General features: G+C 38.3%; 1 pseudogene; it reads left to right on the plus strand.

Moving 5' to 3' along the window:
• Positions 1-5,500: 5,500 nt before the first annotated feature.
• Positions 5,501-26,069, plus strand: part of LOC105826301 — a 59,799-nt pseudogene continuing 39,230 nt past the window's right edge.

The raw sequence follows: 26,069 nt of genomic DNA on the forward strand, positions 1-26,069 counted from the left end.
CTCATGGCCTCAGACATCATTAAGTCCCAGTGGTCTTAATCCCATCAGTGAGCCTCTTCTCAGGAGGAGGCCACTAAGAAGCTACTGTATGGTAGTTCAGCAAAGACGGAAGATCGAGAGCCTAGGGAAGGGAAAAAACTTAACCAAAGTTTGGTTAATGAGCATTTTATTCCAAGTGATCAATGGGAACAGAATAGTTCAGCTAATCATGTGTCTGGCCTTGACATGGGTAAACAGGGGCATCTGTGAGCCTTATCTAAGTCATACAAGGAAGGATGTTTCTTTGCAGCAAGCCATTTACCAGAATATAAAAGGGCGGGGGGATTTCTTAATCCCCACTGTGTTCCAGAAGCACAGGGATATGGTAAAATTCAACATTGTCACATCATACAATTAACAACAACAACCAATCATTTAGGTAGTATGGTTCTGCACACCATCAGAAATACAAGTGAATGCAATGGTAGAATTGAATTCATCAGGAAAAACCTAAATATGGTAAAGTAATATTAATAATGTTTTAGCCTAAAGGAATGTCTTCAAAGCCATTTAATATTAAAGACACTTCAGGTGTGGAAATGTCCTGTTAGAATAAGAGGAAAATTGTTCTTTATGTCTTACTAGGTCAATGTTTATGTAGCAAGAAAATCTAAGCTGACCTCTAGAAATCTATACTAGTGTTAAATTACACAGAAAGAGTTCCAAGAGAGGAGAAAGGGAGCTGTTGCCCAAACATCATCCTCTTATCTCAGATTATGAGCTTAGAATAAGAAATTTCTAAACTTTACATCATTTTCTTATATTATATTTCTTTATATTTGCAAAGCACAGCATGTAGCAGGAGAATTTTAGGAATGCCAGTAGTGAATAAATCTTCAGAATTTGGGGGAAATTATATATCACATTTCTAGTTAAGTAAGTAATTTAGCTTAAAAATAAAGATCATTGATCTATACTCTGAGCCAAGCTCTAGTGTAGGTGGTGTTGTGAGAGTGTGGAGAGAGATAGATAAAGCCCTAACTTCATGGTGCTTTATTCCAGTGGGGAAGAAAGATTAAAGGAAATAAATAAACAAAAGCACCATATTATTATAGATCGCTGCTATGGGCTGAATTGTGTCCCTCTAAAATTCATGTGTTGAAGTCCTAACCCCTAGTGTTTCAGAATGTGACTATTTAAAGGCAAGGTCTTTAAGAGAGAATTTAAAACAAGGTCCTTAGGGTAGGCTTTAATCCAATATGACTAGTGTCCTTATAAGAGGAGATTAGGACACAGACACACACATGAAGGAAGACCATGTAAAGACACAGAGAGAAGACAGTCATGTACAGGCCAAGGAGACAGGCCTCAGAAGGAACCAATGCTACAAATACCTGGATCTTGGATTTTTAGCCTCCAAAACTGTAAGAAAATAAATCTCTGTTGTTTAAGCCACCCAGCCTGTGGTACTTTGTCATGTCAGCCCTAGCTGCCAGAGTTGCACAGCTACAGTTTGATTAGAGAAGCCAGAGGAGACCTCTCTGAAGAGATAACATTTTGAGCTGAACAAATCATGCCAAAACCCAGGTAGCCACATTCCTGGCAGGGAATACTGAGTTGCAAAAGCCCCAGAGAACACAAACGAGGCCAGTGTGGCTGAAGGAAGTGAGAAAACATGAGATTGGAATCAGATAACTTTGGAGAAGTCATATTTAATTCTAGTTTTTGATTTTTGGAATCTATAAAACATTGAGGAGAATATTCCAAGGCCTAGAGATCATGTTTCTACTCCCTTTTCACTTGTGGTATCTATAAGAACAAATATCTGGGGATGCCAAAGTCAGATGAGGCAAAAAAATTAATTGAAGGCTAAGGGTCCACACTTCACTCTCAAAATGTGAACCATGATAAAAACCATATTGAGAATCTGACATGCTTTTTCACCCAAAAGTATATTGTAAGGTTTTTGGATGGTGGGCGCCAGAGAAACAAAGACGAGCAGAGTGAAAAGGGCAAGCAACGAGGCTTTATTGGGGGAAAGGGAAAAAGAGCGCTCCCAGGCGAGGTTCACTGGTCCCGAGAGAGGGGTCCAGAGAAGTCGCGCCGCCCGGAAGTTTTGAGCCGGCTTATAAAGGTTTTAGAGTTGGGGGATGGGGGTTTTAGTTTGGTGTGAAGTTTTGGCACACAAAGTGGAGAGTTCTTTGTTACAGTATTAGGGTGGGTCTTCTGGGCTTCTTTTTTTTTTCTTTAGGGAGGAGAGGGATGCCCGCCACCAGCCTTACATTCTGGCCTTTTGGTTATGTTGGGCGCTGCTGTTTCTGACTACTTCCTGCTGTGAGGGGACGTAGTTAGGGGATATGGGCCGGAGTGGGCTGGTGGAGGGGTGACTGGTCGGGGAGAGTATGGATGAAGAAGTAGTTGGTTTACTGCCACTTGAGATAGCTCCTGTAGGTGGCGCTGGAGGAACTGAGCCAGAAAAGTTAGTTGTCTTCATAGTGAGGCCAGCGAAGCAGACGTGGTCTCTAGAGCAATTTGTAGACGATCTGCAAAATCGTATAGAGTTAACAGAGGGACCACTATGACAGGGAAACAAGGACCTGGGGTGGATGTATTGACACAGCGGGTGAGTCCTGAGGGGAGGGACTCATGTACCTTAAATCTCCAGACATAAATTGAATCAGGAGCAGCTGTTGGAAGGGCCAGAAGATATACAAGCCCACGCAAGACGGAGTTTAGTGGGACCTACCTGGTGGCAGGAGTAGGACGGGGAAGCATCTTGAGGTGGGGACCTTTTGATACATGAGATGTGATGCCAAGAACCGGTAGGGTTGTTTAGAAGTTTTACAGCCGTAGGTGTTGTTAAAACGACTGTATGGGGCCCCGTCCACCGGGGCTCAAGGAGCTTAGGGTGAAGAGTTTTAAGAAGTACCAAGTCACTGGGATGTATACCCGTGTGAGAGATATCAGAGTCGGTCTCTGGCGGCTGAGGCAGATATCTGTCCACATGGGCACGGAGAAGTTGCCTTTGGCTAGATGTAAGGTTCAGGTAAAAGCAATCAGTGAGACAATGGCATAGGCTGCCCGCCTGCCATCATCTCTCACAGACAAGCTGCTATTAACAAACAATGTTAAGTCTAAATAATGTTAAGTCTGCCTGAGGGAGGGGTCGATCTTGGTAAGGCGGGAGAGGCTGTGGGCGGAGCTGAGGAATCTGGAGAGAGAGAGAGAGAAAAAGAAGGGCGGAGGTTTTGGAGGAAAAGTGGAGGGTGGTGTCCACTTTGGTTAATAAGTCCCTTTCCAATAGTGGAGTGGGACAGGAGGACATGATAAGGAAAGAATGGGTGATGGGGTGGCCATCTATTAGGCAGGTTAAGGGACCGGTGGTGGGGGGCTGAGAGGGATTGCTGTCAATACCCATGACTGACACCTGGGAAGGATAAGTAGGGCCTGAAAAAGAAGGCAGGACAGAGTAGGTAGCCCCTGTGTCCACCAGAAAGGACACCGTCTCACCCGCTTCCTTGAACTTCACCCTGGGCTCGGCAAGGGTGAGCAGGGTTGCCAAGTCAGAACCCCTTCAGTCTTCGGCAACCAGACCCAAAACTGCCATCAGCAGGTCTAGGGATGGAAGGACGGGCTCTCCGGACTTCTGTCCGAGGGCCAGTCACTTTTCCAGTGTCCCTCTTGACCACATGCCGGGCAAGGCTTGATGGGTGGACGTGGCTGCGGGCACCGCTTGGCCCAGTGGCCTTCCTTACCTCACTTGAAGCAGGTGCCTGGTGGAGGGCGGCTGGTCGCCTTAGACGAGGTCGATGGCTTCTTGGGTCCTGCCAGCCTCAGGGCTACAACCAAGGCTTGGGCTTGCAGGTGTGCCTTTTGGCGGACACGGGCCTTTTTTGGGCCTCTGTCTGTCAATTTTGGGAATTAAAGATTTTAAATTTCATATTCACCAGGTCTCAGATAGGGGTCTGAGGGCTCTCCTCTGCCTTTTTGAGTTTTTTTCTGATATCAGATGACTGGATAATAAAGTGGGTCACAAGGACAGTAGCCCCTGCAGGGGAGGTAAGATCTAGGTGAGTACATTGGATAAGAGCATCTGTAAGGCAGCTGAGGAAGGCCGCGGGGTTTTCGTCTGCCCTTTGAGTGATTTTCCTGAGTTTGTCATAATTTACAGCACCATGAGCCACAGCCTGGAGGCTGGCAAGGACACACTGTAACACCTCCTTGGTCCCGGCCACTTTACGCAGCAGGCAGATGAGAGGACGATCAGAGGGAACTGTGTGAGAGCAGGAGTGATGGCTGATAGGATACCGCGGGGGTGACTGGGGGGATGGAGCGGTGGGTTGGGCAGAGGGCTCAGGCGGAGAGTGACCAGAGTAAGGCAGGGTTCTAACGGGAGGGTGGCTGAGAGAGTCTGGGGAATCTGAGAAGGCTGAGGATCAGGATGTAGTATTCGTCTTTCTGGAACATGTACTTGTACAAGCCCAACAGCAGCGTGTACATCCTGCCCTGCACCTGCAGCGGCCCCAGAGCTGCTGGAGCCACCACGCTATACCCCCGCTGACCCTGCGTGGCATCTGACAGGATGTGGCCCTGATGCCGGGACAGAGGTGGAGGCTGCTGGAGAGAGGTCTAAGAGTGGTGGTGGGGAGGGATCTGGAGAGAGAGGAGAGTTGTGAGCCAGGAGGACCTATGCAGGATTACAGGTCTGACAGAGGGAGGGGCGGCAGCGCAAGTAGAAGAAAGCCTGGAGGGCGCAGATAGCCTGGATAAGGCGGGGGGCCATGTATGGGAGGCCTCAAGGAGTTAAGGGAAACACAGAGAGCTGAGGAGGCATCTGGAAAGACAGGAAGAGACAGTGCCAGGTGATGAGAGGACGGTGTCAGGGAGAGAGAGAGAAAAAAAAAAATAGAGATAACAGGAGCGAGAACAGAAAGAGGCTTGGAAATATGGGATCTCTGACCATTTGCTGTTTCTGTGACAAAAATTGTCAAGGTCTTGTAAGACATTGAAATTGAAAGTCCCATTTTCAGGCCATTGAGAGTCATTGTCCAATTTATATATCGGCCAGGCAGTATCACAGTAAAAAATGAGGCACTTGGGCTAGATGTTTAATCCCAGGGCCTTTAAATTGGCCAGTAGACCCCCTAGGGATGTCTCGTGAGGAATTTTAGAAGATTGGCTACCCATGTCACCCCAACCCGAATGGGGGAAACACAAGAACAGTTCCCTGACTATGGAGGCAACAGAAGTCTGGGGGGCGTCTCCTCTGAGACTAGTGCACCGGAACGGAAAGGGGTGAGAGGAATTCAGGTGTCCCCGAATAGCCTCAACACCTGGAACGGGAAAGCCTCTGACGTGGGCCCATGGTTTAACGGACCGGAACAGTATGGGGGTGAACAGAGACTCCCAGTGGGGGATTCGGGTTGAGATAACACAGGGTGACTCATCCAGGCCAAGGTGTCAATCGGGGACCCGAAGGCCAAATGTAAAAGATACTTGACGGCGGAGGTCCCGGTCCAGAATGCGAGAGTCTGCGGGAGGGGTGGCGCAGCCAAGGCCCCGGAACAGGCCGGCGCAGCCCAAACACCCTTCCCTGGTTACGGCACCAAATTTAAGGTTTTTGGATGGTCAGCGCCGGAGAAAGAAAGACGAGCAAAGTGAAAAGGGCAAGCAACGAGGCTTTATCGGGGGAAGGGGAAAAAGAGCGCTCCCAGGCGAGGTTCACTGGTCCCGAGAGAAGGGGCCAGAGAAGTCGCGCCACCCAGAAATTTTGAGCCGGCTTATAAAGGTTTTAGAGTTGGGGGATGGGGTTTATTTTTGGCGTGAAGTTTTGGCGCACAGAGGGGAGAGTTCTTTGTTGCAGTATTAGGGCGGGTCTCGTGGGCTTCTCTTTTTTTTATTTAGGGAGGGGAGGGGTGTCCACCACCAGCCTTACATATATCTCTCAGTCCATCGCAACCTGATTACCTTTGAAGGAGGTAGTAGATAGAGTGCCATATGGAAGAAGCACAGACTAAAAATTGATTCAAGGAAGTACAGAGACAGAGTCATACAGACACTAAATTGGGTAACTCATGCTGAAAGTCATGTTTGTGAAATTGTGTTTATGATCTCGAATAATATAAGGGAGTTAATGTTAAAAAAAAGAAAAGAAAAACATGACATAAAAATGGTGTCCTATCACCTCAACTCCCACACAGACAGGATGAGACATACTGTGAAAACTCAACCCAACTGCACGCCTAGGAAAACTTTCAGCTTTAAAAAATATTTCTTAAAACAGGAATATCACACTCCTTAAAGTTATCAGAAGAAATGAAACTTATCCTGAAATTATACACAAACTATATCAAGGATAGAAAATATGTGACAGGTATTCCTCCTCACCCTTGTTTATCTCTGAAATTTATGATAAATGTCACCAATCACTCCTGACCCTCCAATAGCCTACTGAAATTGTCTCATTTGGGATGCTCTGAGCAATTATAAGGGGGTTAATACTGTTTATATTGTTTCAATGTGCTTTTCTCTTTTACATCTCTGTCCATGTGACATTCCCTCTAGTCAGCCTAAAGCCTCTGTCCACCTAAATGGGGTCAGAGAAAGGATTAACAGCTTAGCACAGCAAGAATATAAAGAGAAAAAAGAGATAATCCACTTTTCTCTGCAATAAGACTATAGGCTTGAAAGCCCAGCTCTGTTAGAAGAAAATAATGTCATAAATTTCTTTATCTGTCATTTGGAATTAGTATGCAAGCTTTCATGGAGGAACTTTCTTTTAGAGAGATGCTGGCCAAATAGCAAGCAGAAGGTGGTAGATTTTCAGTCCTAACAGAAACAGGTACTCAGACACATGCCCTGATTCCTTTTCCATAAACAAAATCCCCAACAGGGGACTTAATTAGAAAGTTTGAGGGAAATTTGGGATCATAAAAGTCAATTATCTTTTAGACTACTCCCAAGAAAACCTAGAAGCAGCCCTATCACAATAAACAGCGTGAAATAAACAGAGACAAAGACCACTCCTTCTTTGGGTTCCATATTGCATGTTGCACAGAAGCCTGGATGTTCCCACGTTTTGTGGGTACATGGAAGATAGCTGAGTTGAGAGTCTATGGACCTATCCTAGGGAGTCCCCCATAGCAAAACAAAGGAAAATCCCAAAGGAAAAGCTAAAAAGCTAACAGAGTACATTAGGGAGCTGGCAAGGTCAGCTGAGAAAGACCTGGGAAATGCCTTGACACATCATAGAAAGTGACTAGTTGCCATCAGTCAGGCAGTAACCCAGAACAGCTACATCCATCAGAGATCAGCAGGATTCCAGATGCCATATAAATCTGAAAACCCTTTCTGCCTTTCATCACCAAGAGGACACATATCATACTCTTTCCCCATATGATCCACTTGAAAAGGAAAGGGGAAGAGGGTAGAATTCTAAGACTGAGCAATTATTCATAATTATCTAAAAGGTCCTTTCATGATTGCATTAGACTGAATTACCAGTTTGAAGTCAAATCTTTGGTTGCCATCCCCATATATATATTAATACTATGCAGCAATATAAAGTTTCATGAGGAAAAGCCAACCAGTTATTTTTTTTAAAGATGATATATTTTCTATGCCTCTCTCAGTATAGGTAAATTTGTAAACCTACTAAACAATAAACTGAAAATATTCAAGGTTGTGGCCCAAGTCTTTTTCTTGGACACTGCTAAGGTGAATGCTATAAACCTTTGTCTCAGTGACTTCTTTTTTCTAGATATACTTAGCTGATTTATCTCCAAACCACATCAAATTAACATATTCTGTCTGAAAAATGTCAGTTCAGACAGGTTATATGAGGTCTTGCCAGCTTGGAAGGCATGTGATTGTTTTTTTCAGTGGTTGTTTTCATAATATCTACAGTGTTAATAACAGTGTTTAACTAGAAGACCTATCTACTTCTGTCATCTCAAGTTTTTCAGAGTGTTTGTTAAAGATGGGGTGGGAAGGACAAACAATAGTCCCAAATCTACAACAAAATTCAACATATTAAGTTATCTTTAACTCAGTCAAATTAGATTTATTTACAAAAGGATCATACAAACTACTCTTTTGGCAATAAACATTAAAATATATATAGATTATTTATGGGTTCATTAAAATTCTTTAAACAACTTTCTTTCCCTGAGATCCTAATTTTATAAATGTTTCTCTTTTTCTCTCTCTCTCTTTCCCCCTCCCTAGTACAATATTTTCTCCCTATTTTTCTAATTGGATTCCCTGTTTTTATCTTGTAGATATAAGTATCTTCCCATGGGCTCACAAGACAAGGATCACTCAGACTTTCATTTTCTTAATCTTCGATTTCAAAAGAAGTTCTTCATGAATAGAAAAGACAATCACATGTACTTTTATGTAGAGCTGTGCATTCCTATAATTTTGAAAATAAGTGGCATAATCTAATATTATAAAAATGTATGCTCTGTTCAGATATTTATGGTTTCTCTGAGCAATGCCATTCTCATCGCTGCTTTTCATATTAGTATTCCTAGTGGGCTAGTAATAGACCTTACGTGTAGGTAAAAACAAAAACGAAGTATTTCTTCATTTCTTCTTCTAAGCAATGGCATCTTTGAAGTTACACTGCAAATGCTTGAATGGATAAGAAAACTCCAGATGAGAAATGACAAACCCAGAAGCACTTTCAAAAGCTTTGCTTAGTGTATTTTCCATTACAGAGAGCACATTCCATTGTGCTGTGCTACAATTTCATTTACAATTGTATTCATTATTCTACACACATAACATAATAGAACTTATACTTTTGTATTTAAATATTACTGCTATTTCTTATTATCATGGTATCTTAATCATAAAAATAGAAGATATAAGTTAGTTTCATTAACAAAATTTTTAAAAGGAAACTTAATTGAGCAGTTTTCAAAAATGAGTTATTAATATTTAAACCAATTGCAGCAGTATGTAATATCTTGATTGCTAGATTCGATGAAGTAAAAAGGCCAACAGAGGTGCTGGGCTGTTGACCAAGCAGCTCTAGCCAGCAACTTCCTCATCTATCAAATGGGCAAATTAGGCTTTACCTTCAAGTCTACTGTCCTGTGATCGACTATTCCTAACCATTTAATATTGTGAAAAGTTTAGTTATAATAAAAGTCCAAAGAATCATGACTTTTCCATTTGGCTTGTAAGTTTGATGCTACATTAAAAAAGAAAAACGTTAACTAGTGTACTGAATAGTGACCTGAAAAGATACGTCCACATCCTAATGCCTGGAACCTATGGATGTTATCTTATTTAAAAAAGGGCCTCCGCAGATGTGATTAAGGATCCTGAGGAAGAGTTTATTCTGGATTATCCAGGTAGGTCCGAACTGCAGTCACACAGAGAGATATACAGGGGTTTTCATTATGTTCCCTCTTTTTTTTTTTTTTTACTTTAGTGGCCTAAACCTCATCAATTAACATGCAAGCAAATAGAAAGCAAGATATTAACTCAAGTTTACCCAGAAGGTTCTGGATAAAGTAATTTAGGCATAAACACAGTGGTCATTTCAAGCAGAAAGAACCACAGAAACAAAAACATCCAAGTGAAAAAGTACCTGGAGAAAGACATTTCTGAGAAAAGGCTTCAGAATCACATTGATTGCTCACTTCCTAGAAGTTGTTAGCAAGTTGTTCCATTAATAAAACCAGCAATTCATCTCTGGATAACTACTCCCACTCACCCCATCACCAGGTAGTTTTTCTGTGTGCCCAATGTAGTACACATTTTGAAGAAGAATATAAACTTACTTTCTTCCTAGAAATAAAAAAAAAGTGTTTTTGGAACACATCAGACATGATATGTTTTTCAATTAGTTTGTTTATATTTGGTTTGGGTTAGGAAGAACAGAGCAATTTTCACCAATCTTATCTCATTAATCTCCAAGTTATCTATCTGAGAGAGAAAAGCTACATAGCAGGCTATTTATTTTCTGTTCAGTGAATTCTTGTGTCATTCTGTTTGCAGTTTAATGAACAGTTTCTCCAAATCCTCAGAGCAGTTGAAGTGTTTATTTCAGCAAATAATATGTTTTCAGAAATACACATCATTACAGAAGTCTTTCCTAGGAAACTTCTCTTCTGATATATTATGGTCTCTTATCACTGTGCAAAGGAAGGTCATAATAAAACACATTTATACTTTGCCCAATACTGTAGTCCTTCACTAATAGTAAAGTATTGGAAACTGGCAAGGAATTTATATTCTTAAAGGATTTTTAAAATATTAGCTTTGTTCCGGAAAGTCTTTATTTATTACCTTTTATTGAACTATAATATGCATGCTTTAAAAGTATACGTGGTATAAAGGTCTGTAAATTTTCACAAATTGCATGCATTCATGTTACCAATACTCAAATCAAGAAACACTCCATTACCAGCACACTAGACGATGCTTTCATGTTCCCTTTCCAAGCACTACCTCAAAGGTCACCACTGTTCTGACTTCTACCACCATAGAGTAATTTGTTGTATTAGTACTTTATATAAATAAAATATATAGTATATACTTTTTTGTGTCTGACTTCTTTCATCGTTATATTTATAAGATTCTGTCATATTATTGCATGTTTTTGTAGATCATTCACTCTCACTCTGCATAACAGTATCTCATTTTGTGAGTATACCATATGTTATTTACCCATTACACTGTTGATGAACATTTGGGTAGCTTGAAGCTACCCAAATTGGGTAGATTTATACTATTAAAAATTGTGCTATGAGGAATATTTCTGTATAGCTTTTGGTGAAAATAAGTATGCATTTCTGCTGGATATTTGCCTAGGAGTAGAAATTCTGGGCCATGGTGTATGTATATGTACAAATTTACTCAATAACATCAGTTTTACAAATTAGTTGTACCAATTTTCACTCTCAACAGTATGCGGGTGTTCCAGTTGCTTCACGTGCTCATTACACTTGGTATTGTCTGTGTTTCATTTTAGTTATTCTGTTAGACATGTAGTGGTATGACATTGTGAACTAAAATGAAATCCTAAGTCCCCCTCCCACCTCTCACTGACTGAACAGACACACTCTTGGCCAAGTGGATGCCAGAGAAATCTTAAAACTGAGTTTCCAGCCATGACGGAATGAGAGGTCAGACACACCTCATTATACCCCGTCCTTTGCTAAGGGCCATCAGGCTTTTTTCCTAAAGACTATACAGAAACGATTCTCTTGATCTACTCCTTCCTATTTGCAGTTTTGACATCATAACTAACCAGCATTCTTTCATAATAAGAGACCACCAACCACGGAGTGGTTTTAACCAGTCTACCGAGCACATGCAGAGAGGGTTTTCATGTCCTCTGTTTCACCTTATGACATCAGAGGGCCACCATTTTCTCAACATGGACCCCAGAAAGGGTCCTAAAGCTCAATTGTGCATGCGCATGTTTCTTCTTTTATAAATATTCATGAATCTTCCTATAGATTGTTAAATACGTATATTTGGCCACCCTGCCCAGCATAAATTCCTGTTCCCATTGTCCCTCCCTCAAAGCACATGTTTCTGGCTTCTGGCCAGAAGCTCTGCTTCCCAGCCTTTTGGAATGTCCACCTACAGGCTGTAATCCTTTTTGAGAAATCAAGCTCTCTTTTCCAAATGTATGAACCTTATCATTTCTTCAGTTAAGAACATTGTGGTTTAATTGGCATTTCCTAAATAACTGAATTAGAATACATTTTTATATGTAACTTGGTTATATGTATTTTTTTTTGTTCAAGTATTTTGCTTATTATTTTACTGGGTCACTCTTTTTTAAAAACTTTATAAGAGTTCTTTATAAATTATGGGTATAAGTGTTTTGTAGAGAAATGTATTATAAATATCTTCTCCCACTCTGGGGGCAGCCTTTTTACTCCTGTAGGAGAGGGAATATTTTCCCTCCACCCTCTGAGGGTTTGATAACTAAGTCTATGAAGTAAATTGACAACTGGTAGATTAACAGAAGAAAAGGTATACAAATTATAATATGCATTATATGCATATAACATGCACATGGGCATCACAGGAAAGAAAAGTGAATACTCCAAAACCCAGTGAGATCTAAAAGCTTATATAGCCTCTTCATAGGGGAGGAGGATGTAAGCAACTTAGGGGAGAGTAAATGATTTGAAGGAAAGATGAATGAACACTTAGAAGAACAGGTGACAGTCTGTGACGGTTAGTCTGAGTGTTGTGTCAACTTCCATTCTCCTCTCCTGTGATATGAGTGGATCTTCCCAAGATGATGAAACCCCTGGGGAGGGGACTGATGAAAATTGAATTTCTTTTGGAGGATCTGTCCCTAGGCAGATAAGGGGAGCCCAGAGAAAGACTCTTCCTGCATCCTTGGTCCCCTAAGTGCCCTCAGTTCAAAGTAATCAGGATACCAAAGTGGCATATTTTGGGGTGGCATTTCCTAAACTCCTTTACTCCCTTAATGCTGTCTTTTGATGCATAGAGGTTCTTCAACTTCACTGCAAATCAATTTATAAATTTTCATTTCTGTAGTGGACACATTTTTGTGTACAATTAAAGAAATATTTGCCTACAAAGGATCATGAAGATGTTCTCTTATGTGTGTGTCTTTAATATTTAATAGCTCACTTTTGTGTTTAGATGGCAATCCATCTGGAATTGATTTCTGTGTGTGGTATAAGATAGAAATAAAGATACTTTTTCCATGTGAATATACAATCCATCCTACGCTATTTATTGGAAATCCACCTTTTTTTTCTACTATACTTCCAAGACATTTTTTCATGACAATCAGTGAGGTAGCAATCTAGCCTCTTTCTAAAAAAGTCTATAATCACAACTTTAAATCTTAATTTGGAAAAATATAAATCCACTGATACACAATAAGTGATATATTTGATTAAGTATCAAGTTTCGGAATTGGAAAAAGGTAAGATTTAAAAATTATTAAGAAGAATTGTTTTAATTCCATTTGCGGTCACATTTGTTATTTAAAATGTATCATCAATCTATAACAATAATCGCTACTAATAATATTCTCCCATCCCCTTTGTCCTGAGGTCCAGGCTATCCTGAGCATGCCATAGGTTCCACATTGCCATAGGTTCCAGCATGCATTTTGCCTTGGTTCCACAGAGGGATACTTGAGGAAATTATCAATCCCTTCAACAGACACACCTTTTTGCTTTCTGTCTCTCTTCATCTATTCAAACTTTCACTTCTTTCCCAAGTATTGGTATTTCTGCCTCTCTATAGCAATTTTTGGCAACCTTTTCCATAGCCCTGCCATTGAGAATTTAGCTAACATTTATTGAACATCTATTATGTGCTGAGCAGTGTGGTAGTTTTCTCTCAAAATAATATTCATAATATGTAGACCCTAACAGCCCCCAAAGGAAATCGTTACTTAGCTTTACAACTGCAATAATTATTAATATTTTAAGGAGATCAAGGACTTCTTTGACAATCTCATGAAAACTTTGATTTTTCTCTCTTTAAAATATACATATTTATATATAAAATCATACACACAATTTCAGGAGTTCCCAAGTTAACAGAGGCCATAGGTTGATAACTTTTCCACTAGAAAAACTTATGAAGTAATTACTATTACATGTTCTGAGGATGGTTCTTCACAAGCATCTTTGGTGGTTAAACATCAGAGTGGGTACAACATGCTGTTTTATTGAGGATAATTTTATGGTTGCTCTTAGGGCTGAATAAAGGATTCCATGATGCAAATGTATTAAACTCAATATAATAGCTACCTATTTTAATTCTAGATGGATTTAGAGTATTTCATTTTGGTAGTATTAATTTTATGAAATTCCCCCTTTAAAAAGAAAGGTTGTTAGGCATAGATATTTCTTTCAACTCTAATAAAACACTTAGTGATTGCCCCTTCATCCTATTTCTAAACCACTAGCAAAGAGAAACACAGACTGCCATATTACCAGCTTTTTTCCAATAAATACAAGAACAAAGCCTAATTGTTTTTGCACAGTTATAAAAGAGCACAGCAGCTGGTACTTTCTTTAAAGAATCAAAAAATCTTCAATCAATTCGTGTTACAAAAGATACCAATTTGTTATGATATTCAGAAATTCCACATGGAGCACTTTGCAACGCCATATTGAGCGCAGACACACAGAGAGCTGCTCACATCTGAACACGAGGCTGACGCACAAAAACCTGCATGTGGTGTCACAGATCCAGCTGTGCATTGCAGTGAGCTGCGACTTCAGCCCCTCATCCTCAAACATTCTGTCACCCAAAACCTGCTGCTTTCATTTTTTCTTACTGCTTCACAGATGTTAGAGCTGTCAGCCCTGAGTTTTATCTAACGAGAACATTCTCGGCTTCATCAAAAGAAAATCAAGCTCCAGAAAATAACACACTGCTTAGATGTGACACCACAGAACCAGTGGATTGATACCCTTGAGTTGGTAGTTTCTTACACATACTCAAGTTCATGAGTCGATATAAAAAAAGTCAAAATGTATTTTTCACTCTGAATTTACATTTAGTAGTTCCTAAAATATTCTACTCCCATGAAGCATCTCCATATTTCTTACACTCTATTGAAAAGGGTAACCTTATTTCCCAAGTGACCTTGTCAACAAGAAGAATAGAATAGAATCCTGGGTCTATAGGACAGGAGGATGTTGAGCTGACTTTTTGACACTGACTGTCAGTAAGACTAGTAACTACTTTTGTTTTCAGAGGGCATAGCACAGAAGGAAAGAAATTAGAGGTCACAAAATAATTTGTAATGCACTGAGGAAATAACAGATTATACAGAGTCAAGACTTACAAATAAAAAGATAATTTACAATTGAGATGTTCAAGTAAAAAGTATTGTTAAATACTAAATGATAATTCAACTGTTGTCATCTCATTTTACTTTCTATCCTCACTTGCCATCATTTTATTAATATTATCTATGCATCTCCTACAACCACCTACCAATTTGAATGTCTACCTTAGGCATTTGATTTTTTTTTTGTTTTTAACAATTGAATGTTTGAATAGAAAACTTTGCTATAATTTTTAAATGTTTATCAAAATCATGTCCAATAGCAAAAGGTCCCACAATCCTCATACAAAGCGAAAAATTAAAAGTATAAAATATAATAATGCAATAAGTTATATTGTGCTTAAAATATAAAAATGATATGTTCTATATGTTAAAAATTATATAGAAGACTAATATTAAAACAGCCTTAGAAATGAGCTCAGAAAATATCAAACTTTCCATTTTTCCTCTAACCTCTGTCTTTTAAGGCTTAAATGGCCAAGTATCTACATAATGGCTTTTCTTTCTTTCCTTGTAAATAGAATTTTTAGGATATATCTCTAATAAAGAAGCTTCTTGCAAAACCCTAGACCATTAACTCTGGGATTGTTTGATTTGTGTGAGAAAATAAATTTCTGTCTTTTTTGAGCCACTGTATTTTGGAGTGTCGTTGTTACAGAACCTTAGCTTAAATCATCACTAACATACATGCTAATGAACAGAGAGAGAAAGAGAAAGAACAGAAAATAAGCAAAATAAAAAGGAATAAGAGAGGAATTTGGAGTTCATTGAGATACAAATAACACCTTTACATTTTTAAACAACAGAATAACTGAGAATAGCAATATAATTTATATATTATCAAGATGAGCTCACTTTATTGGCTTGACTGAAAACCCGTATCACTGCTTATATAACAACATAGAGAAAAAAGTATCGAAAGGGAATTCAGATAGCCAGTATCCCAGTACTGAGAATGTGCTATATTAGCAAGTGACTTCAAAAGCAATTGTCATTCTGTAGCCATTTTCTATAAATCAAAGTAATTCCTTTCTTTGAATAAAATCATACCATAGGAACCTATGTTTTAAATAGAAATAATATTACCAAAGTTTACGTAATAATTATTCCCCTAAAAAATTTTTAACTCCGTCTCTGCTAAGGCATCATTACTTAAACAAAATAGAGGGCCAACCCTTCTCAGCTAAATTGTCTGCACAGAGTACTACGCCGTAGCAGATAAGCATTCATTTGGCAAACTGCTGGTGCCAGTGGGATAACATTACCAGGTGTGAGCCTAACTCTTCCTGATAATTTTCACAATGTCCTTAGTTATTACCTTGTACTTATAAGTTAATAATGGTCTATGATTGTTTTTGATCCATTCCAGTTCACTCATATAATAACAAGTATCTTAAATGAAACTTGGAGTTTTCCCTTACACTTGAATCTCAAGTGTTAAAATAAGCAGAAAGCAAAGTTAGGGTAAGTTAATGTCAAATATTAATTGATTTTGCAAGGCTCATTGGTGTTACTTTCTAAATCATTGCTATATAGAGACACATAGCTATAGTCCCATGTACGTTCAACCACTGATGCTGCCCGGCATATAAAACCATGAACTTATATTTCAGGTTAGTTATCAAAATCCTCAAAAACAAATTTCTGAGGGTCAAAGTATGTATCATGTGATACATAACAGTAATATTACCTTAATATTAAATAAACGTTATTTGAAAATAATTTTTGGGTTTCTGTATGTAGCTCCCATTTTGGGGAGTATGTCTTCTGTGGGTGGGAAGACCCTCAGTTTGGCTGAGTACTGTAAAGTAAATTAGAGAAACAGAAGTGGGGCTATGAGTTGGAACAGAGATTTATGAACAAGAAAAGGATTTCAAGATGTTAGAGAGAAAATCTTAAAGAAAAGACAGAGGTGAGCCAAAATGGGCACTGCATGAGAGAAGGAAAGAGGTAAAAACTCAGAGATTACCTAGCAGAAAAGAGCTACATGCTTTTCTTGGTAGTTTACCAAGGAGTATGTGATACATACCTCCTTATCCATCCCCATCGTGAAATTCTTATTAAAATATGCATTGTCACTCATAGTGACAGCTGCATGGGTTGATTCATTAGGAAAACTGGAAGAAGGACTGACCAGCATTCCTATGGCTATGGAATTAAAGGATGAATAATTAATGAACACAGAGTTTGAGATGGAAGGAGTCCTAATATCTGGATGATTCACCCTGCTGCCAGAATTCAGGCAGCACTATCTGCTTTCATCAAAAGGCTGTTGTTCCACAACAAAATAACTTTGGAACAATTTGAATAGCACACTTACAGAACTCTTTGCTTTTGGGGAAACTATGCCCAGATGGCAATTTTATAATCCACCCATGATTTATAATAGATTTATTTGAAGATATGAGAAAGAAAATAATGACTTCTATGCATAGTGAATTCTCAGCAACTTTCTACTCTAGGATAATAAATTAATTCCATGCTAGGAGCCCCTAGAAATATGAAAAGATGTATACTTCTATTCCATACTACTCACTTTAATCAAGATTTCACCCTTCAAATAAAATTTTTCTAAGCAGCTTCCCCAGTGATGATTCTGTGACATAATAGATCATTCACTTTCCTGCCCCCAAATTGCAGATGCTTCATTACAGGCATAATAACTTAAAGTTAAATGGACAAGTCATGTGCCTTGCACCAGAAGGCTTCTGCTGCTCTTTCAATAAGTGATGTCCCCAGTTTACCTTTATTCAAATCGAGAAGCTATATTATTCAGTTAATCACCTAAACCTAACTTACTATAAGCAGGATTATCATAAGTGGAAAAAGTCACACTGACGCTGACAGTCTTATGAATAGAAAACACATACAGAAGCATAATCATCTCTCAATATGCTTTCTGAAAATGAGGTTCATTAGGCACAGGTGTAGCTACTGAGAACTGAACAAGATAGACAGGGATAAAGAGAGTTCAAAGAACAAAATTCTGTTTGCCTGTCTATAATAAGAAAGATTATCCATCATATATCCCACATAGAACGGAGTTTTGGGAGGTATTTATTTTGGGAGCAGGGGAAAGAAATGGAGAGCCAATGTGAAAATACTACAATAGTCATTTAGACGATCTGTTCAATAGAGAAAGAGTTGAAGATAATGAAGTATAAAGAGATTTAGAAGCCAAATGTAAGGAAAAGTAACTGACTAACTAGAAAGGGGAACTTTTAGAATTATCAGCACTGAGTTATGTGGAAAGAAATGATTGTTCTTCTGACGACATTTTTAAGTTCCACATCTTAAAAAAAATACTTCTGAACTCAATAATTGGCTCGATATTTTTCTCTTGAAATGTTTCACAACCCATAGTGATAGCTCTCTCTTCTCTGTCTTCCTTTTTCCAAAAATTATTCCAAATGGTAAATGAAGAAAACCAAAGTACTTTATCAATAGTGATCAATTTTTTTAGCAATTAAAATAGCATTTCTTTAACATCTATTGGATGTTGGGCAGGGGAGAGGGGGAGGGGGAGGGAGGAGGACTATAGTAGGGATACCACTGTACTGTATCTAGGTTGATTAAGGAGAAGATCTCAGAAGAAGACATTTCAACTGAAATTTAAAGAACAAACTGGTGCCAACTATGTGAAAAATGTGGGAAAAGAACAAGATGCAGAAATGCCTTGAAATAGAGTAAATTAAGAGAGCTATGGTCTCAGCAGGAACAAGTGGCACATTCGAATTAGGCTAATTAGAGGAGAAATTAATGAAGGAATTATTTGTAAAGTTGTGAGCAAGAAACACAGCATCCTGGGTCTAATAATAATGGAGCTATTACCACCCCTCAGCCAGAGGATGAGGTTGGGCAGTGGTTATCAGAACTCAGAAGAGGGGAGACATGTACTAATAGATCAGGCCACCTGGAGAGGACTTGACCTTCCAATGGATAGAGTCAGACAGAGATGACCACACAGGGAGGAAGCCAGGGAAGAAATATCCTCTCCCTCAGATCTCCTGCTAAGGCACCCTATCAGTTAATCCAATGAGCCAAAAGGAAAAAAAAAATTAAAAAAAAAATGATATAGTCTACAGAGGTCTCCTGGGGCAGAGGGAAAGTTGGAGAAAGGAGAGAGGAAAAATAGGTGCAAATTGTAAGAAATCCAGCATTAATGAGGTATAGCAATTAAAGGGAGGAATACAACCAATGAGGTACATAGGCAGGGAATGAATTACTCAGAGTACAACAGAGATTTTGACCTTATTTAAACTCAATGGAAAGTCTACAGAAGGGTTTTGAGAAGGGAATGACATGATCGATTTTGTGTTTCAAGAGATTACTCTGCCTGGTATGTGAAGAACACATTATAAGTTGTGACAATAACAAAAAGTCTGATGGTGGCTTGGATTAGATTGAGAGCAGTGGAGATGGAAAGAAGTGGGCACATTCAAGCTGAGAGTAGAACTCACAGGGTCTTCTCAGGGATTTGATATCTGGGCAACAGAAAGAGAGAAACCAAAGGTGACTACTAGATTTCTAGCTTGAGCAATAGGCTGAATGTTGCTCAATGGGTAAGACTGGGCAGGAACAGATTTGGGAGGGGAGGATAAGAAATTCAATCATGGATATATGAAGTTTAAGATGACTCCGGGACATCAGATGAAGCTGTAAAACAAACAGCAAAATACCTAAGTTCCCACTGAGAGAAGTGGTCTGACCTGGTAACAGAGTCATCAGAATTTGGTGGTAACTAACACCATTCCAGGAAAACTGACAAGGTCACCTAGAGAATACTGTGAGGGAAAAGAAAAGATTAGCACTGATTTACCCAAGTCATGATTCATATCAATTAATTGGGCTATAAAAGAAATATTTATATTTTTGCACCATGGATGTCTTTGGTGGTCTGATGAAACCTATGGATTCTATCTCAAAATAATGTTAGTACATAAAGTAAAATACATAGGATAACAAAAGAAACTATTTTGAAGTATAATTGTCAAGATATAAAAATAAAATTTATAATATAGTAGGGTTTTTGTTTATTTTTAATACATTAATAACTGTATAGATAAGTCTAATAACTACCACAATTTCAAAACACTAATGAGCTCAAATGATATTTTGTGATATCTCTGACAATTAGAATATGGTATAAAAATACCTTCATTTCTGTTAAACATATTCTTATTCTATTGTGTATGTGCCTGTATTCAAAATAAAGGAAATATTAAACATCAGTAGGGGACACCATCTACCCTAAGGGAGATCACAGTCTTGGTGGTATTGGGAGTGGGGAAGAGTGGAGAGAACATGTAAGTCATTAGACCATTGCATTGTAATGAGAGGACATTTGTGAAAAAGGAATGCTCAGCGGGTGATGGGAACAGAGTGGGAGGCCTTGGGAAATCCTCTCAGTAAGGAAGCCATGCCAGTAAGGAAGTGTGTGTTTGGCGTTTCATAAAAAAGAAGAACATGAGAATGCACATGAAATCTGAAAGAGCAATGAAAAGCAGCAGTATCAGTCACTCCACGCATTGTCTTCTGCATTAGATGACAAAGCAAGGGAAATCCAGGTGTCTCACAACTGGCTACTTTTTCCACTTTCCCAAATAGAATCCTGACCTGACAATAAAACCAGAATGTAAAGAATCATTTGAACTCGCGAATCACTCTGTATGGAGCCTTCTTTACCTAGATCATTGCACTGCTTGGCTTCTCAATTTATTCAAATCTGCACTCAAATGTCACCTTACTAAGGAGGGCTTCCCTCACCACCCAATATAAAACAGCCCGTTTCTCTGTCACTGTCTATTTGCTTTCCATCACAGAAACTACCATTGCCTAAAATCATATTCTGGGGAGAAAGTACTAGTTTATTGTCAGGCTCCCACCACAAGGTAAACTTCATAAGGGCTGTGACTTGGTCTCATTCACAGCTGTTTCCACAGTGATTGTCACACAGTAATAATAGTAGTAATATATGCTGAGAAAATTAGTTAATCCATACATTGCCTAAGCAAGTATTTGTCCTCGTCCAGTTGTAGCCATGACTGCAATCCTGTCTCACATGTCCATGTCCCTCAATATCCTTGTCTTGTGTATGTGACACAATACATCTCTTGCCCTAGTATGCGCCACAAAGCATCCCTGGCTGCTGTATCTTCCTATTCCATCCTCGCCTTCTGTTGAAGTTCCCTGCCTTCGCCCACTGAAAAGCTAATACTGTAGAATAGTAGCTGTCTTTAAATGTTCCACTCCGATACCCTGCGCATCTCCGAGGATGGTGATACCATCACGCCCTGCATCCCACACCAGGTTAGAACAGGACTTTGTCTCACGATGCTACCGGCAATAGGACTTAGTTCTTCAGAGGCACCAGGCTAAGGCTTCACAGCATCACCAGGTTGTGCCTTTTCTTGCTTCTTTTTCCCTCCCTCTCCTCCAACAACGTCTCCTCTCTCCAGGTTTTTTTACCTTCACTCCTTTGTTTTTTCCATTTTTAAATTCCTACACAGTGATATATACAACTGGGCTAAACATTCCTCCTTTGTCACCTGCATACCTACGCTTAATCATTGCTCATTCATCACACATTATGGTTTCTCTATGAACTACTAGTAGTGTGGCATAAATAGTGCTCGATCATTTTTGTGAAGAAAAACAGAAAGAGAGTAAGTTAAGGCCTTTATTTGCTTATTTAGTGTGTATCTGTTGAGGTCTCACTGTGAGCCAGGCATTGTTCTGTGGACAGTGGATAGAAAAGTGAGTAAGACAATAAAAACCTGCCTTCGTAGAGCTTACATTCTAGTGGGTAGAGAAAGGAGATAAAAAAATAAATGTACATATACCAGCTAATGATAAGGGCTATTTGAAACCTTAAAGCAGGCAAGGGACGGGATGAGATGAGTGGGAATGTGCCCTCTTAGACAGTCATCAGTGAAAGTCTCTACAGAGAGCAGACGTTTAAACAGAGACGAAATGCAGGTAGAAGCAGTGAGCAGCACATCCAGATCTGGCCCAAACAAACCTCCTGAAAACTTTTCACTTTATTTTTACCTCCATCCCTTGAGTAGATACTGACCCAAGGGCAAGCTTGCAGGTGGCAGAGAGTGTCCTCCAGCCTGAGGCCTAATGAGTTCTCTAAACAAAGAACTCTCTTCACCAGGACCTCCTATCTCCCCTGTGCCACTCCCGTAATGGTAATGACACATATAATATATACATGTATGTGTGACACTGTAATACATTTCATGAAGGTGAAATAAATTTCTATTTTTTAAGCCACTATGGAGTTCCTGTTATAGTAGTTGCATATACATTACATTAACTAACAAAATATTCTTGGCGGAAGGACATTAAGTGCAAAGGCTTTGAGGCAATGTGGCATAGCGTGGTTGTGTGTTCCAGGGCAAGGAAAGTGTACCTGGAGCACAGCGAGTAAGGCAAAGCTGTGTGAGACGAGGTCCAAGAAGGGATGATCGATGATAGTACTTGGATTTTGCTCAGAGTGAAATGAATAGGCCCTGGGTCAGCTTCATCCGGTAGAACTTTCTGGGCTGACAGAAATAGCTGTAGTGTCCCAAAAGGTAGCCACTATCCATAAAATGTGACTAGTGCAACTGATTAACTGAATTTTTAATGTGGATTAATTAAAATTTAAAATTACATAGTCACATGTGACTAATGGCAACATAATGGACAATGTAGTTCCGGTGGCTTTAAGCAGAAAAGTGACATACCTTATCTTACATTTAAATACAATAATCCTGATTACTTTATGGCAAATATATTGTAGCACAACAGGGATGGGAGCAAGGACGCTAGGTAAGAGGAAATGCTTCTAATATAGCTCAGGCCAGAGAAGGTATTTTCCATTGCAGCGGAAATTTGAAGTGGCTGGATTTTGAACATTTTAAAGGTGGAACCAATAGGATTTTGATATCTAAAATGTGAATTGTATTACAAAAAAAGATGAATGAAGAATTACTTCAATTTTTTTTCCACTTAAGCTGCTGGATAAACAAAGGGCATCTACTAAGATGGGAAGCCTAGAGTAGGTTTGCTCTGATATAAACGTGTTTGGTTTGTGTGCCCACTAGATAGCTAAATGGAGGTGTAAGGGGTCTGGAGTTCAGGGGACAAGGCTGTATAAAAGGGTGAGCTACTAAATGCTATAAAGTTGTAAGAGAGAAAGCCATTTTGGCCAAAGTGATGTTAATGCCAGCGTATAAAGTGTTATTCACTAAAAATGCTCGTCACTTTTATTTCTGTCCCAATATTTCTTTAACTTATGAATTCTTCATCCCAAAAAATTTATACATTTTTTAAAAAGTTAAGCATTTCTATATTATTGTTTGTTAAAAATTGGATACAGTATTTTATAATAAGGAATTGAAATATCTAATTAGAAAGAACAATAAAAATAGCATAAAGTCATCCTGGCAACACCCCCAGGGAAAATTGTTACTGTTCATGAAATTTAATTCTATCAGAAACACAGAAGTTTATTGCAGTCAATGAGAAAACATAAAATATATAACTGAATACTATTCCTTTTCCATTTTTCTATTTTCTAAATATTGTCTAATATTTTCATGCATATATGCAAAAAATTTTCTATTTCTGAATAAGTGTGATTACACCTTATATGCCTTTTTTAATGGCAGCTTTTGTTTTTCTTCTCCATTTTTGTTTGCTTTCCATTTTTCATTTTTTATCACTTTCTTTCTTCCCCATATCACATCCCATACCCCTGCAGGGCAAATCATGTTAAAATCTGTTTTGTAGCTGTTCATATTTTTCTCCATGATCATGCAACAATAAACAGAATACGTAGTTTTATGATTGTTTATTTTAGGAAAATAAAGTATATATCCTTTCCTCCACTGTGCTTTTCTCATGAGAAACAACTCTTCAAATCCTTTTACTTTAAATATATGGCTCTAATTAATTTTTTTTAATGGTATAATTTCCTACATTGCTAGTTCCATAATTTACTCAACTATCCTGCATTAGGAACACTCACTTTGGTTTTCAATACTTTTGTCAACGTGAAAATGTTATCTTAAATATGAATGTACATATACACTAATACATCTCCTTAAATACTGATGTTTTTATTCCTATGAGACAAGGTCCCAAGAATGGTATTTCTAGATAAAAAAATATAAGAATTTTTAATAGCTGTCACCCATTTTTCCCTGAAATATGATAAAACAATGTGTATTTCCATCAGCCTTATATGAAAATTACCTTTTCTTCATATCCCAATTAGCAGTATTATAGAATCTTATTTTACTTATTTTGCATTTCAATAACTTCTAATGATTTCAAACAATATTTTTTGTGTATGGGGGACATATGAATATGCTTTGCTGTACGGTACGTATTTTTCTACCCAGTTGTTTGTCATTTCCCTGTCAATTTCTTAAAGTTTTCTTTTATGTGTTACCAACTGCACAAAAAATCTGCCTTTTCAAATGAAGCATCTGTCTATTTTCTTTATGGTATACTTTTTATTATTTTATAGGATTAAATATGTCTATCTTCTCTTTCATAGATTCAGAGTTTTTTTATTCTTAATTTAAAAAGGCCATCTTCACATTTACATGTAGTCTCCTAGATTTGTTTGCAAGGAGATATTATTTTTTACATTTAAGTCTTTGAATCAATTTTTAATTATTCTTGTTTGTGGTTAAAAAAATGATTTCCTATTATATCCTTTCAGATGGGTGGCCAGTAGTACAAATACCCTTTAGCCAATTTTCTACCCTATTCTCATGGTGTTGTATTCCTTTTGGAGAAAATATACTATGAATAGTTCAAGTCATCACCAAAGAATCCTTAATGAAAGTTTAGATGGTTCCACAAAATTGGAGGGGAGGGAGGCAGTTGGATAGTAAGATAAAGTAGCAAATTGTCTTCTTTTCCAAAGAAATTTTTTCTGAAAATTTTACAAACCATGTCAATATTCATTTCCAATATGAAAATGGAAGAGCCAGTCACGGCCTTCTAGTCTGGTAAGTAAATATCTCCCTATTTATATTTAGACTGTGAACTACTTGAAGGCATGTAGGTGCCCACTACCATTCCAAAAAGCAACCAAAACAATTTGTTGAATAACTGAATGAGCAAATGAGTAAATGATGTATTTAAAAAGGGAGAGGGGATTGGGAGATAATTCTCCATGCGTCTTTTGCATTTCTACAAATCTTATGAAAAGCCATTGACAGCTTTTGTTCCACACTATCTTTTCAAAGATGTATGTATAGAAGACAATTCTGGAAAAAGATATTATCCCACTCTTCTTAAGGAATTTGTTTTCTGATAAGAATAATAATGATAATGTTTCCCTCTAGGGCAAAGTTTTGGTAGGTTTGCTTAGAGCCCTCTTTATAAGATTGGAGGTTTCCTAATCTTATATTTCTTCACTTGTGACATAAATCCCTGTGTGCAGATTATGTCCATGTGGGCCTGACTCTGCATTACCCCTGTGGAACTTGGAGGGCAAGGAGAACCAATGGGATTATGAACCTCATGCTCAATGTGATCATGAAGTTCATGTGCAATGAGTAATAAAACTCTTTGTCTCTGACCTAGACATCTCATGTCCTCTGCTGTCATCTATAAAACTGTGGCAAAAAAACTTTTTAGATTGCAAGTAGGATAAAACCTCAGGCCCTACTTCACACTTCCTGAAAGAATGACCAGCAAATCCACATTCCCTCACAAAATATCTTACCTGCTTTCTGACACCTGATACTGCATTCTATTCTCTGGATTAACTCTATCCCTTGTTAAATTCCACATATTTCTGGGGAGAAAAAATAAAAATAATTGCTACATAGAAAAAAAGATAAAAAGAACATAGGAACACACTTTTAAGGAAATTGTTAAAAAAATATCACTGAGCCACTAATGGAAGAAATGGCTACACAAAAAGGGCCTGAAATTACCCAAGGCAAATTGTGCTTCTACCAAATGATTATTTTGAATACCAAATGATTATTTTGAATCAATATTTGTGTGTTATGGTCTTTTCTGGTTAACAATTTTTATGTTTTATTCATTCCGGATTTTCTCTAACTTTGCCAGCCTCAGCCCTGCAGAAAATATCTATAAACCACATTTTTCAACTTTTGATAAAGTAACCTCTTTTTAATTATTGATCTATTACCAAAATCTTTCTATTTCAAGAATGTTTTGATTTCTAAAATTTTACTGTGTTTTAATCTTGAACTAATTTAAAAGGTTAGTTCTTAAATCAGGAAGT

This window comes from Propithecus coquereli, unplaced genomic scaffold (genome assembly GCF_000956105.1).
Source record: "Propithecus coquereli isolate 6110/MARCELLA unplaced genomic scaffold, Pcoq_1.0 Scaffold88, whole genome shotgun sequence".
In the NCBI taxonomy this organism is placed as follows: Eukaryota; Metazoa; Chordata; class Mammalia; order Primates; family Indriidae; genus Propithecus; species Propithecus coquereli.